The sequence below is a fragment of the Muntiacus reevesi genome, chromosome 11 (genome assembly GCF_963930625.1).
Source record: "Muntiacus reevesi chromosome 11, mMunRee1.1, whole genome shotgun sequence".
NCBI classification, from domain to species: domain Eukaryota; kingdom Metazoa; phylum Chordata; class Mammalia; order Artiodactyla; family Cervidae; genus Muntiacus; species Muntiacus reevesi.
In genome coordinates this window covers 11,124,666-11,143,240 of record NC_089259.1, presented here as the reverse complement: position 1 = coordinate 11,143,240, position 18,575 = coordinate 11,124,666, and the positions used below count along the sequence as shown (strand labels likewise).

Below are 18,575 nucleotides of genomic sequence, written 5' to 3'. Positions count from 1 at the left end.
AGGCTCAGTTGCTCCTCGGCATGTAGGATCCTCCCAGGTCAGGAATTGAATGTGAATCTCCTGCCTTTAGAATCCACATAAAAGAATCTCTGGCAGGTGGATTCTCTACCACAGAGGCACCAGGGAAGCTCCTTAACACGATCTCTTAACAGCTCTTCTAAACATTCTATACTCTTATCAAACTCCGAATCAGTACAGTCTCTAGCACAAATGGATAAGACTCCCTAGAGAGCAAGCAGCAAAAACTGTGGTCTTTGCCCCCTGTGCCATTATTCATCCCCTATCAAGGATGGAATCTGTTCCAAAGCTTTTCCAGCCATTCATAAAAATTAAAAGTTCTCTGGCCACTATTAGTCACAAAAACCATTATGTTCATATTTCACTAGGTAAAGTGTCCATCCCAAACTCCAAACTTCATTCATTGTTCAAGTTTCTCCCCCTGCCCAGTCCAGGCTGTTTCAGGTGTGAAAAGGCTTCTTCCCTTGGAATCTGTCAGGTTCTAACTTTCATTTACTACCCACAGCATCTGGCTCCTCAAAGGGGCCTCTTGTGAGTTCTGCAGAGATTTTCCTTCTGGAAACATCCTTGGGCATTCCTTCTATTCTGGGCTCAAGCATTGGAAGGACAGATGGGGAATGTGAGGCTCCAGTACTCTGGCCAACTAATGAGAAGAGCCGACTCACTGAAAAAGCCTCTGATGCTGGGAAAGATTGAAGGCAGGAGGAGAAGGGGACCACAGAGGATGAGATGGTTGGATGGCGTCACCGACTCAGTGGACATGGGTTTGGGTGGACTCCGGGAGACGGTGAGATGGTGATGGTCAGGGAAGCCTGGCGTGCTGCGGTCCACGGGGTCGCAGAGAGTCAGACTCGACTGAGCGACTGAACAACAACGAAAGGTGATCAGAGTGGTTGTCAGCCTCCAGCCTCTGCGTCTGATGGGCGCACCTCCAGCCTGTACCGAGGAGGTCATGCTGTCCCCAGCAGGAAAGGCTCCTGAGTGGGGTCACTCTGTGAAAGGCCACCCACCAGGCCCTGTCCTGGTTCACGGAAAACAAACCCTGCTGCTCTGTGTTTTTTTCAACCGAGGTGTAGTTGTTTACGTTGCTTTAGTTTCAAGCATACAGCAAACTGATTCATGTATACATACAGACAGATCTATTTTTTCTTCTTTTCCCTTATAGGTTATCACTACAAAAATACTGAGTATAGCTCCATGAGTGATACAGTAGGTCCTTGTTGGTTATCTATTTTACATATACTAAGAGTGAATCTGTTCATCCCCAACTCCTAATTTACTCCTAATTTACATACACACTTTCCCTTTTTGGTAACCATAAATTAGTTTTCTATGTCTGTGGGTCTATTTCTGCTTTGTATATAAGTTCATTTGTATCATTTTGGTAGATTCCACATATAAGTGATATCATATGATGTTTGTCTTTTGTCTTGCTTAATATGATAATCTCTAAGTCCCTCCAAGTTGCTGCAAACCACATCATTCTTATTATGGCTGAGTAATATTCCATTGTGTATATGGACCACATGCTGCTTTATTGTTAGTGAAAGCACAACCGCCTCTCCTTGTTCTGAAGCCAGGCAGGGAGATGGAGCTATAGCACCTGCCCTCTAACCTTGTCTAGTCCAGGTTCAGAGACCACACAGATCATGTCAAGAGTCAAGTGGAAAAAAAAAGGGGGGAACTTCTCTGGTGGTCCAGTGGTTAAGAACCCGTCTTCCAATGCAGGGGAAGGAGGTTTGATTCCTGGTTGGGGAACAGAGACCCCCTAAGCTGTGGGGCAACCAGAGAGCCCGAGAGCCTCAACTGCTGAGCCCACGTGCTCTAAGGGTCTGCGGCACCTCAACAGGAAGCCTGCATGCACCACAACTAGGCAGAATCTGTGCCCCGCAGCAAAGACCCAGCAAAACCAGAAAAAGAGAGGAAAAGGCGCCAAGTGGTCTCTTTCCGACCCCCTCACTCAGGTGAGATGGACGCATCCGTTTCCCTCCCACCCTCTCAGCCCCTGCCTGGGTCTCGTCCAGCTGGACCACACCTTTAAGGTGCGGGGCTCAGGGATGCAAACCTTACTTAGGAACATGGATGTCACTGCCATTTACTGTGTGACACCTTTTGGAGCCTCACTCACAACTGAAATAAAGTGAAACCCATGCCAACATCCTGTTTCTCTTGTTTATCCCAAAATCCAGTATGTCTAGCTCTTCCTCCTTACTCTTCCTCCAATGTATAGAACAAACTCAGTCTTGTCTTCATGAAATTTTTTCCCCCACACACCTCATTTTACTTCGTTATTACTTTTTCCCCTATCCCTCTTGTCACTTTCAAACCTCTAGGATCAACTATCTAAACTCATCACTTCCGTTTTTTCATCAGGCATTTCCTCTGATCATCTGCGAATGTATTCCTCCACCAGAAGTTCCCGAAACAGAACTCCAAAGTCACTTGTGACCTGTTAGACACATGCTGCCCAATTGAACACCCTGCAATGATGCAAATGTTCTCTATCTGCACTTCTTAGTAGCCACTGGCCACACACGCTTACTGAACACTAAGCTAAGACAGAAAAGTGAAAGTGTTGTTCACTTTGCAACTCCTCTGGAACTCCATGGACTGCAGCGCATCAGCTCCTCTGTTCATGGACTTCTTCAGGCAAGAACACTGGAGTTGGTGGCCATTTCCTTCCCCAGGGGATCTTCCTTACCCAGGGTCAAACCCAAGTCTCCCACACTGCAGGCAGATTCTTTACCATCTGAGCCACCAGGAAGCCCCGAGATTGAAACACTGAATTTTTAATTGTACTTAGTTTTAATTGATTTTAATTTAAATAGCCACACATGGCTAGTGGCTACTGTGCTGGAAAGCACAGTCTTGACAAATCAAGTGGCTTGTTCCCAGTTTCCAATCTATTTTAATGCTGTATCATTTGGTATTGCCAACACTCTTCCAGGAACTTGTCTTTAACCATGAGTTCTATGACACTATTTTAAAACAATGTGCATAATTTAAATCAATGGCCTAAAAAAAGAACCCAATCTGGAGGAACAACAAAAATATAAACAAAGAGTAATTAATCAGCAAGTGGCGTGTGCGTTGGAGAAGGGAGACAGGAGTGAAGAAGAGCAGACTAGAGCATCTTCAAAGGGCAGGGATTATTTGGGGGGAGAGAGGCACTGGGTGGGTAAGCTAGAGATGGAGCATAAGAACCACTGACACAGCTGGGAGAAAAAAATCACAGAAGTAAAAGTTTAGAGCAGAGAGGATACCTACAGATGAGGAAACTAAGATTTGCTTAGGGTCTTACTTTCCCCCACAACAGGGTTTGAGTTTTAAGCATTTAATTATAAACTTCAGCGTTTTAAGAAAATTAATTCTATCAATGGTATACAAGATAGATTAGAAAGGAGAAAAGTCTGAAGGTGCTGAAGACAACTCTGGTAAACCAAGGGGAAGGCAAATTAAATTCTATAAGGTGGTTTTCAAAAACTTTTAGCACTGCATTCTCAATGTGTATGTAAGCGAGATGTTCTATTAAAGCAAAATCATCTTTAGGTTTAAGTGGGTAAAACTACATACTATGATATTAACAAAAATTGCATATTATAGTAAGAACATAACTGTGTCAAAACCCAAGCCTCCCAAACATGACTATTGCGTTGGCACCAGTCAATGCATTGGTGGTATCTAATGTGTAAAACTTCATACGTAACATATTTGTCTGCACATGCTATTGCTCATTACAATTTTTGAAATGTTCTCAAACATATTAAAAAAATAAAATTCAGAACACACGGTTACTGATCCTCTGAACCACGACAGCAGCCCCCAGCATTCTGGGAAATACAGTATGAAAACCATTCAGTCGCAGCATAGGGCCCAAGTTCTCCCTTCTCCATCCCTCTGCTTTATGGTTTTCCCTTGCAATTATCACCTTCTAAAAAGTTGCACAATCTATTTATTAGACTTAAGTTTTCTGTATGAATATATGACATATGTATATATGATTTCTGTATGTCTTGTTCACTGCTGCATCCAACTGTGACACAGTTGCCTGGTTTCATAATTGAATGAAACCAACTGTGATGCTCAATAAATATTTGCTGAATGAATGAATTCAGTAACTTCTGTGCCTTTGCCCAAACTTACCACTGGTGTCTCACCTGCAATGAAAGCAGCCTGAGAGACCTCCCTGCTGGTGGAGCTGGTGAAGCTAAGTCTCTGCGCTCCCAATGCAGGGGGCCCAGTTTGATCCCTGGTCAGGGAACTAGATCTCACATGCCACAGCTAAGAGTTTGCATGCTCCACCTAAAGACCCTGCGTGCTCCAACTAAAGACCCAGCGTGTGTGTTGTGTGTGCATGTGTGTGAGTCGCTCAGTCGTGTCAGATTCTTTGGACCCCACGGACTGCAGCCCACTAGGCTCCTCTGTCCGTGGGATTCTCCAGGCAAGAATACTGGAGTGGGTTGCCATTTCCTCCTCCAGGGGATCTTCAGGGATCGAACCCGAGTCTTTATATACAGCAGACTTGGGCCTGATATAAAATTTAGCATTTAATCACGCTCTTGTGAATTTGTAATTCTTCCAATGAGAAAAGTTTTCGTTAAATACCTACGCACTTTAGTGTCCTACTGGGATGTGTCCTTAAATATTTAACATTACTTTTCTCAGTGAACAGTAGCTCTGAAGCACTGCCTTTGACTTAAGAATAGCTCATATGGTACTAGCATGTATATGCATTCAAATATTTATGCAATTATTGGATTTTTAATATAACTCGTTTTAGAAACACATGCAATTAAAAAAAAGTGAAGAGTAAATTATTTATACTTCTGAAGTAGTCATCGCATACTTAGATCACAGAGAAAGTGGCATTACACTACAAATTTAAAGAATACGAACACATAAGAACACATACACTTAAGCCTTTTCTGAACTATTTGGCGTTGTCATCCAAAAATTCACTCTTAAACTATGCTCCAACTGCTACTACACACTAACAGATTTTTAAGTATTAATTTTTAAATTAAGACATTCATTCCTTGAAATATTGCTTTTTACAACAACATAGATAAACCTAGAGATTATCATACTAAGTGAAGTAAGTCAGAGAAAGACAAATGTCATATGATATCACTTACATGTGAAATCTAACAAAATGATACAAATGAACTTATTCACAAGGCAGAAACAGACTCACAGACATAGAAAACAAACTTATGGTTACCAAAAAGGAAAGGGAATGGGAAGGAGAGACAAATGAGGAGTTTGGTATTAGCAGATCAAACTACCATAGATAAAACAGGCACACAACAAGGTCCTACTGTATAGCACAGGGAACTGTATTCAACATCTCGTAATAAACTACAATGGGAAGGAACCTGAAGAATGTATATATGTGTATGTATATGTGTGTATATATACACACACACACAACTGAATCACTTTGCTGAACACCAGAAACCAACACAACAATGCAAACCAACTATAATTTTAAAATTATAAAGAAATAAAGATACCCATTCTTATATCACCTTGATCAAATTTTAAGTTCCCAAATTCCCAATTTAAAATGGATGATTGGACACATGCTTTTAGCTCTACTCATTCTCAACACTTTAAAATCTCAATAAAGGGATTTCTAAAAAGGCATAAAACCACAAGGATAAATGAAATGAGATGTAAAATTCTGTAACATGTAAAACTAATGGCTGAGTATGGATGGACTCAGTACAATCTAGGAGGCAATGAGGAGAAGGTGAAAACCAGCTCCCCTTGAACAAACAACCCCAGATGACCTAAGAACTGGCTCCCAGGTGCTGCTGGATGCCCGATAAAGGTGATGCTAAAAAGTCACTGCAGGTGGTGACTGCAGCCATGAAATTAAAAGACGCTTGCTCCTTGGAAGGAGTTATGACCAACCTAGACGGCGTATTAAAAAGCAGAGATATTACTTTGTCAACAAAGGTCTGTCTAGTCAAGGCTATGGTTTTTCCAGTGGTCATGTATGGATATGAGAGTTGGACTATAAAGAAAGCTGAGCACCGAAGAATTGTTGCTTTTGAACTATGCTGTTGGAGAAGACTCTTGAGAGTCCCTTGGACTGCAAGGAGATCCAATTAGTCCCTCCTAAAGGAAATCAGTCCTTAATATTCATTGGAAGGACTGATGCTAAAGCTGAAACTCCAATACTTTGGCCACCTGATGCAAAGAGCTGACTCATCTTAAAAGACCCTGATGCTGGGAAAGATTGAGGGCAGGAGGAGAAGGAGACGACAGAGGATGAGATGGTTGGATGGCATCACCGACTCAATGGACATGGGTTTGGGTGGACTCCGGGAGTTAGTGATGGACAGGGAGGCCTGGCGTGCTGCAGTCCATGGGGTCACAAAGAGTCAAACACAACTGAGCAATTAAACTAGACTGAACTGAAAAGGAAGTGATTGAAAATCGATTTGACAGGGGAGGGAGGCTCAAGAGGAAGGGGCTATATAAAATTATGACTGATTTGATGTACAGCATGACTGATGTATGGCAGAGAGCACCACAACACTATAAAGCAATTATCCTCCCATAAAAAAATAAAGAAAGAAAAGAAAACCTACTTGAAAATCACTCAGTCCCCTCTTCACTCCCTATATTCCCTCAACACTTCCATCCTCAGTTTCTTCAACTTCAGCCCAGCAACTGCCCTCTTCAACCCTGGAATAAAACTGGAGGTTTATTCTGCAGAGGGTCACACAGAGAATGCTGGAAATAGAAGCCCAGGCATAACTGAAAGTGGGGACATACTATTAAAACACAGGGAAATTACACAAAATTTTACACACTGGATACTGAGAGCTCCACAGACTCCTCAATGAATGCTGGCACCCAGGACCACAACTTTCCATTGGAGGAGTCTTCTCTGGAGCATTGGCAAAGTGAAGAGAAAAGCTGTAGGCTGTAGCGGAGCCCTCTGGCTGTATGTGTGTGTCTGAGGAGGATCCGGCGGCGAAGCTGCAGACGGTTTGCTGAGCCCGTTAGTGTCCCTGCGGAGACTCAACGCCGGCGTCATGTCCCGGTACCTGCGCCCCCCCAACACGTCTCTCTTCGTGAGGAACGTAGCCGACGATACCAGGTCTAAAGATTTACGTCGGGAATTTGGTCGCTATGGTCCTATAGTTGATGTGTATGTTCCACTTGATTTCTACACTCGCCGTCCAAGAGGATTTGCATATGTTCAATTTGAGGATGTTCGTGATGCCGAAGATGCTTTACACAATTTGGACAGAAAGTGGATTTGTGGACGCCAAATTGAAATACAGTTTGCACAGGGGGATCGAAAGACTCCAAATCAGATGAAAGCCAAGGAAGGGAGGAATGTGTATAGTTCTTCACGCTATGATGATTATGACAGATACAGACGTTCTAGAAGCCGAAGTTATGACAGAAGAAGATCAAGAAGTCGGTCCTTCGATTACAACTATAGAAGATCTTATAGTCCTAGAAACAGTAGACCGACTGGAAGACCACGGCGTAGCAGAAGCCATTCCGACAATGATAGATTCAAACACCGAAATCGATCTTTTTCAAGATCTAAATCCAATTCAAGATCACGGTCCAAGTCCCAGCCCAAGAAAGAAATGAAGGCTAAATCACGTTCTAGGTCTGCATCTCACACCAAAACTAGAGGCACCTCTAAAACAGATTCCAAAACACATTATAAGTCTGGCTCAAGATATGAAAAGGAATCAAGGAAAAAAGAACCACCTAGATCCAAATCTCAGTCAAGATCACAGTCTAGGTCTAGGTCAAAATCTAGGTCAAGGTCTTGGACTAGTCCTAAGTCCAGTGGCCACTGATAGTATAAACCATGATATTTTTAGGCATGTATCATTCATTTACTCATAGTTTGGTTTACTTAAATTATCAGGAATACAATGTTGCAATGATGCTTAAAAAACACTTGTCAGTTTTCCCTGTACCAGGCAATGGTTATAATTAAAATGATATGCTGTTGAGAAGCCACTCTTAAGAGTCCAGTTTGTTTAATGTTATGGGCAGCTACCAATTCGTGGTGTCTCTGTATATTTTTGTAAAGATTCTCATTTTTTATGCTTGAAGTATTGGTGAAAAGATGTTGGTTGACCATAATTTGCAACATTGTCTTATTAAAAATAAAACTTTCATATCCATATTTGGTAGAACTGTTAACCTAGAAATGTAGCTTGCTAATAAGATAGAATGATAAAAAAAAGTGAAGTTGTAGCCACAGTACAACACTGACCGACCAGACACATTTAGGTTCAGGGTGGACCTTTTTGTCTTGTCAAGATGTCTAAGCCCGTGATGATAATTTATGGCACAGTGTGGAATAGTTCTTTTGTTAACCCCCACTGTCTTGGGAAATGACAACTGGGTTAAGTAGCATTTTCAGGCAGATTGTTTGATTGAAACAAGGAGCCTTCACTTTCCTGGTTTCTATGAAGATTTGGAACCATACAAACGTCGGAAAAACTCACCTTAAAATTTGGGCAGGTTGATGATGGCAGAAATAATTTTAAGGGGAAAAGAATGCTCTTACGTAGTTATTCTAAACTTTAAGGAGCGTTGTTGATCATAATGCATAGTTTTCTTACTGCTGTTAAAAGCAAGTAAAGTGCTTCAAAGGAGGTTTTGTTTGTGAGTGCATAGTATAGAAGGACTGAATTTTGATGCTTAAAGCCCTTGGTGTGTGCATTTGTATCAAAATGTGCCCATCTCTTTATGAAGGAAGCTTGTTCTTCACACCTCAGTTTATTTTAACGTGAGGCAAGTTAAAAAGCAACACTCCCATTCTAAGTGATTCTCTGGTGCCATGAGATTTAAAATAACCTTGGAAAAAAATAATTTCAAGAAAGTCACATCTCTTGAGTTTTTGATTGATTATCAGTGTAGTACCTGATATAAGAAAATAATACCCTACTCTTTATAAAAATGTCTAACATCTCTCTATGAGATCATGTGGGGGCAATAAAAAGTGACTTGATATGTCCAGTCTCATTTCAGAGTAAAAGCTAGCATCTTTAAAATTTTAGATTGCTTGCTTACAGGCGTAAGTAAGAAATGTTGTGGGGAAACTATCCCTTTTAGAGGATTACTTTTTTCAGTTTTGGTTTTAGAGATCTAGGCCTTGCCTGTAAAGAACAAAAGGTGGTTTTTAAATACTGTTTGTGGAATGTGTTTAAAGGATTGATTCTAGAACCTTTGTTTATTTGATAGTATTTCTAACTTTCATTTCTTTACTGTTTGCAGTTAATGTTCATGTTCTGCTATGCAATCATTTATATGCACGTTTCTTTAATTTTTTTAGATTTTCCTGGATGTATAGTTTAAACAAAAAGTCTATTTAAAACTGTAGCAGTAGTTTGCAGTTCTAGCAAAGAGGAAAGTTGTGGGGTTAAACTTTGTATTTTCTTTCTTATAGAAGCTTCTAAAAAGGTATTTTTATATGTTCTTTTTAACAAATATTGTGTACAACCTTTAAAACATCAATGTTTGGATCAAAACAAGACCCAGCTTATTTTCTGCTTGCTGTAAATTAAGCAAACATGCTATAATAAAAACAAAATGAAGGAAAAAAAAAAAAAAAAAAGAAAAGCTGTAAAGAGAGTGATGGCAGAGGCTACCGACACAACGGCTGACCGATTACACAGCGACAAGCCCCCAGCGCACGCACACGCAGTCCATACAGCTTTGAGGGTGCTCCCGTTTGTTCCCTCTCTCCCTCTCTTCTTCTCAAGCTTCACCACCCTGCCAAGCCACCCCTTCCACATACAAATACACACACACAGTACGTACACTTATGCAGGTGTATGTGTCTAGCTGGCACTAGTGGTAAAGAACCCGCCTGCCAATGCAGGAGACATAAGAGACGCGGGTTCGATCCCTGAGTCAGAAAGATGCCCTAGAGGAGGGCATGGCAGCCCACTCCAGCATTCTTGCCTGGAGAATCCTATGGACAGAGGATCCTGGCGGGCTACGGTCCATGGGGTCGCAAAGAGTTGGACACAACTGAAGCGACTTAGCACACGTGTGTTTACCTAGCTAAAGACGTGGAAAATACAATAAAAGAGTTGGAAAAATAAAGCTGAGAACATCATCTGGAAAAACAAAAAGACGGAAAATGGGGGAGGAAGGGAGACGAGGAAAATAAGATGATGCATGGGGAAGGGCTGCCATCCAAATAATAATGATTCTCAAAGAAAGAGCAGAGAAAACAGAATGAAAGAGATCATTCAAGCCAATTTCCCAGAACTGAAGACCAAAAGGGTGTAAAAAGCCCACAGAGTGGATGAAAAAAAAATCTACTCAAGAGTACTGCTCTGAGGTTTCAGATTCCTGAGGAAAAGAGAAGATCCTGCAAGCTTCCACAAAGAATGGAGGAAAAGCTATATACAAAAGCCTCAAAAGTCCAGAATGAAAAAGAATTTCTGTATTCTGGAAACTGTTAATAGTGGAGCAATGCATTCAGTGTTCTGAGGGGGGAAAAAATCACTTCCAAACAAGAATTCTAAACCAGTCAAACCATCAAACCAGTGTGATCAAAAAGCAGACCCACCTTCAGACACGGAAACCCACCTGCCGAGGACCTCCTCCCACGTGCTCACACCCGTCATCAGACTCTGCATCATCCTTACACACTTTCCTCTCTCCCGTGGTTCCCCCACTCCACCTCGCATAAGACCTCCCCCCAGAAAGAGACCTCGGTCACATGACCAGAACCTTCTCTCCCAGTAGAGCAGCGACTTTAACCATTCTGCCACTTCCACTAAGCATAGAATGTACAATGTATTACATTATTAATATTAAATTACAGCTATTGAAAGTCATGGGTGGCACAAAAATCAACAAATCTGGGATGACTATAGAATGCTTACCATGATAATGGGATCTGAAATGAATTTGACGTCTCTCAAAAATTACTTGTCACAACCTAACACTACTGAATTGACTTAAGTTAACCTGGAATTATTCACAAAATAAAAAGTTTCAACTAAAAAAACAAAAAAGTTTCAACTCTTAAGAAAATAACAAAATATATACATCATACAATTTCTAAAGAAATCTAATTACATCTTTTTTTTAAATAAAATTCTTCATTCTATACAGTCCATGGAATTCTCCAGGCCAGAATACTAGAGTGAGTAGCCGTTCCCTTCTCCAGGGGATCTTCCCGACCCAGGGATGGAACCCAGGTCTCTCGCATTGCAGGCTGATTCTTTACCAGCTGAGCCACAAGGGAAGCCTTAATAAGTCTAATTACATCATTCTTAAAAATAAAATTCTTAAATGGCACACTGTTGCACACTTGTCTCTTAACTCTGCCCAATGGTAAGAGTCATTTCACACACAGAGCTAGGTCTATGAGAACTAGGAAAAATATAAACCCTTTACGAGGTTTCCCTTCCCTTCCCTTCCCTTCCCTTCCCGACCCAGGGATCAAATCTGTGCCTCCTGCCTTGGCAGGCGGATTCTTTACTGCTGATATCACATTACAAATTTGAATCAAAGTTTGCGTCTTAAAATCTAGGAGTATAACCAAATTCGATCAACTGTTGCTGAACACTATTTTAATAATCACCTATATATATTAATAGTTTCCAGAGGCTTTCCTTAGAAGTTGGGGTACAATGCACGTAACACAAATTTGACCATCTTAACCACCTTTAAGTGTACAATTCAGTAATGTTAGCTATTCTCACACTACTGTACAACCAGCCTCCAGAACTCTGAATGAGAAACATACACTTCACATCCATTAAACAACTCTCCATTCTCCCACACCCCCCCAAGTCCCTGGCAACCAGCGCTCTACCTTCTGTCTCTATGATTAATGACTATGGGTAGATCATATAAACGGAATCACAGAATTTTTTGTGTGTGGCTAGCTTAGTTCACCTGGCATAATGTCCTCAAGATGTATCCATGTCGTAACATATGTCAGGATTTCCTTCCTTATTATGACTGAATAACATTCCATAATACATATACATAATATGTAACACATTTTGTTTATACATTGGTCAGTTGATTAACATTTGGAATGTTTCCATCACTTGGCTAATGCGAACAACACTGCTATGGGCATTATGAGTGTACACATAACTTTTTGAGATCCTCATTTTAATTTTTTTTAAAGATCCCTGCTCTTAGTGCTCTTTTAAGAAAATTAAAGTCTAATAATAAGTGAGATAAAATTACAGACATCCCACAAATACCATCACTATGTTGTAAACATCTTTGGAAAGATACTTAAGTGCTACAGATATTCACAGAGGAAAGAGAGGACTCAGATAATGAACTTTAAATATACCTGGATCTTCCAAGAGTTGAAGTATTTTTAAAAAACTCATTATTTCAATTTAAAAACTCTGCCTACACTAGCTTCAAAAAAAAGCATAGAGCTATGTCTCAGAGTCTTAAATCCTAGTATTATTTTTTCTTTATTCTACTTTATGTTTTTTCCCCAAACAATCCACGTCATCCACGTAAAGGCAAGTTCTGCTGCAGAACTACCATTCTTGATCACTTAACATTTCAAGAAGTATGGCTGCTGCATCATAGCAGCCTTACTGCTTCTACTTCAAGAACTATCAGAGCTTTCCAACCATCTACTGCCACAAACTGCCAATCACTGTACTTCTCGTGTGATCAGTTACTCAGTCATGTCCCAACTCTTCCAGACCCCGTGGACTGCAACCTTCCAGGTTCCTCCGTCCACAGAATTTTCCAAGCAAGAATACTGGAGTGGGTTGCCATTTCCTCCTGCAGGGATCTTACAGACCCAGGGAATGAACCCACGTCTCCTACAATGGCAGGCGGATTCCTTACCACTGAGCCACCTGGGAAGCCCATACTTTTCCCCTTACATCAATGTATTTCAAATTGTATCCCACGGAGCCATGACTATCCTGGGCAGTGTCAGCAGGCAAAAGTGAAAGTGTTAGTTGCTCCATTGTATCCGACTCTTGGCAATCCCATGGACTGCAGCCCACCAGGCTCCTCTGTCCAAGGGATTTCCAGGAAAGAATACTGGAGTAGGTAGCCATTCCCTTCTCCAGGGAATCTTCCAACCCAGTGACTGAACTCGGGTCTCCTGCATTGAAGACAGATTCTTTATCATCTGAGCCACCAGGGAAGCCCTTCTGGAGGTAAGATTGCCATTATTTTGCAGGGACAGGGGAAAGGGAGGGGTGGGAGAGGAATCCTTGCCACTATTTTGTTCATGCACATTTTACATATATGAAATGTAATATTATAATTTACAAACAGTTATTAGTTCCCTATACCCTGTCAATTTAAGAGTTGGTCAGTACACCACAGCTAGTATTCAGGTGATGATCCAGCCTGTCTCAATGAACATTTTTATCATTTTATGTTCAGTTCAGTCGCTCAGTCGTGTCCGACTCGTTGCAACCCCATGATTCGCAGCACACCAGGCCTCCCTGTCCATCACCAACTCCCGGAGTTTACTCAAATTCATGTCCATTGAATCAGTGATGCCATCCAGCCATCTCATCCTCTGTTGTCTCCTTCTCCTCCTGCCCCCAATCCCTCCCATCATCAGGGTCTTTTCCAATGAGTCAACTCTTCACATGGGGTGGCCAAAGTACTGGAGTTTCAGCTTCAGCATCAGTCCTTCCAGTGAACACCTAGGATTGATCTCCTTTAGGAGAACTGGTTGGATCTCCTTGCAGTCCAAGGGACTCTCAAGAGTCTTCTCCAACACCACAGTTCAAAAGCATCAATTCTTCAGTGCTCAGCTTTCTTCACAGTCCAACTCTCACATCCATACATGACCACTGGAAAAACCATAGCCTTGACTAGATGGTCCTTTGTTGGCAAAGTAATGTCTCTGCTTTTTAATGTACTATCTAGGTTGGTCATAACTTTCCTTCCAAGGAGTAAGCGTCTTTTAATTTCATGGTTGCAATCACCATCTGCAGTGATTTTGGAGCCCCAAAAAATAAAGTCTGATACTGTTTCCACTGTTTCCCCATCTATTTCCCATGAAGTAATGGAATGTTAATATAACCTAAATTTGCACTTTTAAAATATTGCATCATATCCTCAACTCATAAGGTAGATCTGTAGCCTGCTGGCTATTTCAAAGCAGGGATAAAAATAGCAATATAAAGTACCATGAGAAAAATAGTAAATAGAAATCCAGAGTACACACACAATATCCATTTGTGGGATTACAGGTTATTTTATACTAACAGAGAAAGTCCATTATGAAAATTTCCACTGGGTTAATAAAGCAGGATTCACTTGACCACTACCATCTGTTTTGCCAAATTTGCTATACTTCTCCATTACTTTCAGAACATAGGCAGCTATAAAGTCCTAATAATTTTGCCAGAACAATGACAACCCTAACTATTGTAAGTATTTTAAATATATTGCAGGAAACTTAAATCTAGTATATTTAAGCTACTAATCTAGAAAAAAATCTAATCCTTAGCTCCCCCTTTTACTTTTTTTTTTTTTAGCTCCCCCTTTTACAAGAGTAGTATTAAGTGTTAAGATTGCACTCTAATCCTGTATTGGTTGCATCAAGCATACCCACAAAGGTTATTTTAGTATCAGTTCAGAATGAAAAGAATATAGGCAGTGCTCCATTCAGCTAAAGCTTAACAAACATATATATATATATTTTTTAATTAACTTATTTTAATTAGAGGATAATGTCTTTACAATATTGTGGTGGCTTTTGCCATAAATCAACGTGAATCACCCACAGGTGCACATGTGTCCCACCATCCTGAATGCCCTTCCCACCTCCCTCCCCACCCCGCTCCTCTGGGTTGTCCCAGAGCACTGGCTTTGAGTGCCCCGCTTCATGCATCAAACTTGCACCTGTCATTGGTTTCACATATGGTAATATACATGTTTCAATGTGAAGCTTAATAAATAGATTAACATTAAGGTAATCCATACTTTATTATGTTTATATAAAGTTAATATCACTAGCCATTTTTTGTAATAGTAAAGCTCTTTAAGATGAATGAGGCTATTGTGAATAGCTTCCTGAAAAAAAAAATTCCTGGTAGTTTTAAATATTTACACCTAAACTAAAAACACACAAGCGCTCTTATATACAACACTGAATGGCAGATGGAATCATTTCCTACAATGTAGCAGCAAAGAAAAAAAGAACAGATTGTACTATTTCTGTTTGGAAAGCAGTAAGAAGAACAGCAAAGAACTTCCAAGAGATACCTGTGAATAAACAATTCAAAAAAATTTTGTCTTCAATCACTTTGCATAAGTACGTGCTAAGTCGCTTCAGTCATGTCTGACTCTGTGACCCATGGACTGCAGCCCACCAGGCTTCTCTGCCCATGGAATTTCCCAGCAAGAAAACTGGAGTAGGTTGCCATTTCCTATTCCAGGGGGTCTTCCCGAGCCAGGGGTTGAACCCAGGTCTCCTGCATTGGCAGGAGGATTCTTTACCGTTGAGCCCCCAGGGAAGTCCAATGGTCTTTATATTGTGTGTATGGTAGTCGCTCAGTCATGTCTGACTCTTTGAGACCCCATGGACTGTAGCCCACCAGGCTCCTCTGTCCATGGAATACTGGAGTGGGTTGCCATTTCCTTCTCCAGTTCTTTATATTTAATATTTAATATTTTCACATAAATATCCACAACTAGGAGTTCCTACATCCCTATGTAGAGATTGTTACTAAAGTTCGATCACCAGTTTCTATTACTCTACTATTTGCCTTAATCTGCTCTCACATTTGATCCCCTGCTATGGTCACGGCTCCTACTTGTAAACCAGCTGCCCCTCTTCCTGGGTCTACTGCACTTAAAACTGGGTATAACACCAAGCCCACTTGTCTTTCTTATTCTGTATAATCCTTGAGAAAATATGTTGGCTTCTGGGGTATTTTTTCTTTTTCTATTTATTGACTGATTGGAGAAAATGTGTTGACTTCCAGGTTATTGATTGATTGATTGATTTGGCAGGGCTTATTTCATTTTCAGTATTTTTTAATTTCTGGCCACACCCTGCAGCATGTTGGACCTTAGTTCCCAGACCAGGGATTGAACCCACGCCCCATGCATTGGAAGGTGGAGTCTCAACCACTGGGGTGGGTCTTCATTTATATTATGTGTTTATTTGACTGCACCAGGTCTTGGTTGCAGCATGCGGGATCTAGTCCCCTGACCAGAGACTGAACCCAGGCTCACTGCATTGGGAGCTCAGAGTCTTAACCACTGGACTGCCAGGGAAGTGCCTGAAGTTTCTGGGAACTAGTTCCCGCATGCCTCAACTACAACTAAGACCAGGGATCAAGCCTGGGCCCTTTATGTTGGGAGCTCGGAGTCTTAACCGCTGGACAACCAAGGAAGTCTCTAAGCCCGTTTATATACGAGACGTGAACATCCATGGATTTCAGTCTGAGGGCCCTGGAACCAGTTCCCTGGAGACTAAGATGACTGTACTCCCTGCATTCTGAATAGTGAAAAAACAGAACCTTGAATTTGCATAACTCTTACGGTTTTTGACGTGTCTCTATTTGAATCTCACAGCTGAATAAAACAGGAAGAGAGGACGGCAATCATTACTTTACAAATGAAAGAATAATTTCAAGGACCTCACAAGTGTCACACCACCATATATACTGGTGTCACTGACCCTTCGATAGATCTCCCCATTCCAGGTGCAACTTCCTGAAGCAAAAAGTGAATCTTTTTATTTTTTTTGCTTCTCAAAAATTTTAAAGTGCCGACAACTGGCAGCATACTTACTGTAAGAGCACCATCTTTAAAGATCCTTCAATTTATTATCTTTAGAAAACTCTCACGATCTTATAATATACTACTATGGATAAAATAGATAGCTAATGAGAACCTACTGTATAGCATAGGGAACTATACTCAGTGCTCTGTGGTGACCCAAATGTGAAGGGATTCCAAACAAGAGGAGATCCATATATATAGGACCTCATTGCTTGCATGCATACATACGTGTAGGTGATTCATGTCACTATACAGAAGATACTAACACAACACTGCAAAACAACTATATTCCAATAATTTTTTCTTAATAAATTCTGACGATCTTAGCTAGTATTAGACTAGCTAAAGCAGAAATTTCTAGGCTGTTCTCCTAGACCAAAAATAGGAAGAGAGTCTGGGCAGTCAGAGCCTCTGGCATAAACCCTACCAACTCTCCACTATCCCAGAGTTCTAAAACTGACTGCTTATTTTCACCCTCTTCAATTCATTTCAAAAGACTTTCAATAAGCCCTATGCTGGGCCCAAGGGCAAAGGCTGGAGACTCTAGCGGGGAAACAAATATAAAATGACAGTACAATTTGTAGAGTGAAGAGGAATATGGAATGTTATCAATGCCTACGGGAGGGGCATCTAACCTCCTCCAGAAGATATCAAAATGGAGTGCCCTTCTCTTAATAAATTAAACAAAGAGCATTCTGCTGCTGCTGCTAAGTCGCTTCAGTCATGTCCGACTCTGTGAGACTCCCCAGGCTCCTCCGTCCCTGGGATTCTCCAGGCAAGAACACTGGAGTGGGTTGCTACTGCCTTCTCCCAAAGAGCATTCTAGCACCTGGTAAAAATGATGATTTGAAAATATCAGTGTAACTACTCAGAAAAAGCTAGCATTATTTTATACACATTTGCTCTACCACAAGACAAGTAATGAGATCCAATGATGCATGGCATCAAACAAAAACACTGCTATAAACTAAGGTCTAAAAATGTGGGCCTCTGCCTCTGATATATGTTAACATTGGAGGGGAAACTCTATAATAATAAAATAGAAATTGATGGGTAAATATAATTTGAGATAAGGCGGTAAACACCAGAGGGAAAAAACATTAAGGCATATGAAAACCCTAAGAACGAAAAGGTCACTAAAAATACAGTTGGAAGGCCTAGAACAAACATTTCAAAAGGTAGTTTCACTTTGCATTATTATTGCTGCCAATAACAAATATGTTTCCCTTTCCTTCTTTACTAATTCAGTTCAAAAGCCCATTAGGTGAGGCTGAGCAAGGCAGGTGAGCACAGAGAGCCGGCGGCCGACCGGGGTAATGAAGGTCTGTCTCCCCAGAGCCCTGTGGGGAGCGTCGGCGGCTTAGAGCCCATTGAGTAAAACAGAAAGTCACAAGTCCAGACAGACACAGGCAAAAGCAAACTTAGAAGTAAATGGGGAGGACTTCCTTGTTGGTGCAGCGGGTGAGAATCCGCCTGCCAATGCAGGGGACACAGGTTTGGATCCCTGGCCCGGGAAGATTGCACATGCCACAGGGCAACTAAGCCTGCGCGCCACAACTCCTAAGCTGCAAGTTCTAGAATCCAAGAGCCGCAGCTACTCCTGAGTCCACGCGCCTAGAGCCTGCGCTCCTCAACAGAAGTCACCGCAGTAATAAGCCCATGCACCACAACTAGAAAAAGCCTTTGCCAGGCAATGAAGACCCAGCACAGCCAAAAATGAATTAATTTAAATAAATAGAAGCGAAAACATCTCCTTAGTAAAAGAGAAATGCACAAGTATAGAAAATGAT

General features: G+C 41.2%; 1 protein-coding gene and 1 pseudogene across 7 annotated transcripts in view; one reads left to right on the top strand and one right to left on the bottom strand.

The window, feature by feature from the left end:
• DGKH (diacylglycerol kinase eta) overlaps positions 1-18,575 on the bottom strand; it is a 207,351-nt gene that overhangs the window by 148,018 nt on the left and 40,758 nt on the right. The gene's annotated exons all lie outside the window — the stretch shown is intronic.
• Positions 6,962-8,149, top strand: LOC136144390 (serine/arginine-rich splicing factor 10 pseudogene; annotated as a pseudogene).